Here is a 2,500-nt window from a genome sequence, read left to right as displayed (position 1 = left end):
TTCTGGCTACACCAGGTCACCAGGTTGTCAGCTTCCCACCTATAGTCAGACTCATCCCCACCAGAGATCAGCCCAATGAGGGTGGTGTCGTCCGACAAACTTCAAGAGTTTGACGGACAGATGATTGGAGGCGCAGCTGTTGGTATACAGGGAGAAGAGCAGTGGGCAAAGGACGCAGCCCTGAGGAGTTCCCGTGCTGATGGACCTGGAGTCAGAGACTTCTGTTCCCGGCTTAACGCACTGCTTCCTGTCAGAGAGGAAGTCTGTGATCCACCTGCAGGTGGAGTAGGGCACGTTCAGCTGGAAGAGCTTGTCCTGAAGCAGGGCAGGGATGATGGTGTTGAAGGCAGAGCTGAAGTCCACAAACAGGATCCTGGCGTAGGATGCTGGGGCGTCCACATGCTGTAGGGTGAAGTGGAGGGCCATGTTAACTGCGTCGTCCACAGACCTGTTGGCTCTGTAGGCAAACTGAAGGGGGTCCAGGAGAGGGTCTGTGATGGCTTTGAGGTGTGCCAGGAGCAGGCGCTCAAAAGACTTCATTACCACAGATGTAAGGGCGACCGGTCTGTAATCATTTAGTCCTGTTGGCCTTAGCTTTTTGGGCACAGCGATGATGGTGGAGGACTTGAGACAGGCTGGTACATGGCATGTCTCCAGGGAGGTGTTAAAGATGTTGGTGAACACCGGAGACAGCTGGTCAGCGCAGTGCCTGAGGGTGGCTGGAGAGACAGAGTCCGGCCCGGCTGCTTTGCGTGGATTCTGCCTCTTGAAAAGCCCATTAACTTCTCCCTCCTGAAAGGAGAGAGTCGTTTCTGTAGTATGGGTGGGGGATGGGGCCTCTTGGGTGGGAAGGGGTGGTTCAGGACAGTCCAATTGTCTTTCAAATCTACGGTAGAACTCGTTCAGGTCGTTGGCTAGGCGGGAGTCGTTAGTGGTGTGGGGCGCTCTGGGTTTGTAGTTGGTGATGTGCCTGAGCCCTTTGGCAGACAGAAGCAGCGTCGTTAGTAGAGAACTGGTGTTTTAGTGTCTCTGAGTACAGTCGTTTAGCCTCTCTCACCGCTTTGCTAAACCTGTTCTTCGACTCCTTGAATCTGTCTCTATCCCCACTCCTAAACGCTTCCTCCTTCTCCAACCTCAACCTTTTGAGCTTTGCTGAGAACCAGGGCTTGTTGTTGTTAAAGTTCACCCTGGTACGTGTTGGGATACAGCAGTCCTCACAGAAGCTGATGTACACAGCCTCTGTGAGTTCATCCAGACTATTGGTAGCAGTCGTGAACATATCCCAGTCAGTACAGTCTAAGCACGCCCGCAAATCTTCCACAGCCTCACTGGTCCACTGTTTAGATGTCCTCACAGCAGGTTTACAGAGTTTTAGTTGCTGCCTGTATGCACGAATCAGGTGGACCAAGGGAGTTATGTGCGAGCCGAACAGCCCCGTGACCCACAAGAGAAACATCCCCGCCAAATTCGAGCGTTTGACGGGGTCTATCCGTGAAAAAATATTCACGTTTTTGAGTGCACATGCATTTCTGCTGCAAATGCCTCTGGAAGTTTCATGCCGTTCGTATGCCAATTGTGGCAACACGAAAATGACCCGTTTTCCCATTCCGAGGGATTTCTGTGCGACCCTAACAGCCCCGTGAGCCACAAGAGACACATCCCCGCCAATTTCTAGCGTTTCACGGGGTCTATCCGTGAAAAATATAGACGTTTTTGAGTGCACATGCATTTCTGCTGCAGATGCCTCTGGAAGTTTCATGCCGTTCGTACGCAATGTGGCAACACGAAAATGACCCCTTTTCCCATTCCGAGGGATTTCTGTGCGACCCTAACTAACAGCGCCCGTGAGCCACAAGAGAGACATCCCCGCCAATTTATAGCGTTTCACGGGGTCTATCCGTGAAAAATATAGACGTTTTTGAGTGCACATGCATTCCTGCTGCAAATGCCTCTGGAAGTTTCATGCCGTTCCTATGCAATGTGGCCACACAAAAATGACCCGTTTTCCCATTCCGAGGCATTTCTGTGCGACCCTAACAGCCCCGTGAGCCACAAGAGAGACATCCCCGCCAACTTCTAGCGTTTGACGGGGTCTATGCGTGAAAAATATTAAAATTTTTGAGTGCACGTGCCTTTCTGCTGCAAATGCCTCTGGAAGTTTCATGGCGTTCCTATGCAATGTGGCAACACGAAAATGACCCCTTTTCCCATTCCGAGGGAGTTCTGTGCCACCCTAACAGCCCCGTGAGCCACAAGAGACACATCCCCGCCAATTTCTAGCGTTTCACGGGGTCTATCCGTGAAACATATAGAAGTTTTTGAGTGCACATGCATTCCTGCTGCAAATGCCTCTGGAAGTTTCATGCGGTTCGTACGCAATGTGGCAACACGAAAATGACCCGTTTTCCCATTCCCAGGGATTTCTGTGCGACCCGAACAGCCCCGTGAGCCACAAGAGACACATCCCCGCCAATTTCTAGCGTTTCACGGGGTCTATCCG

This window comes from Petromyzon marinus, unplaced genomic scaffold (genome assembly GCF_048934315.1).
Source record: "Petromyzon marinus isolate PM22_M1 ecotype Great Lakes invasive population unplaced genomic scaffold, UKy_Petmar_22M1.pri1.0 PM_G_Scaffold_55, whole genome shotgun sequence".
Lineage (NCBI taxonomy): Eukaryota > Metazoa > Chordata > Hyperoartia > Petromyzontiformes > Petromyzontidae > Petromyzon > Petromyzon marinus.
Note: the sequence above shows the minus strand (reverse complement) of the source record.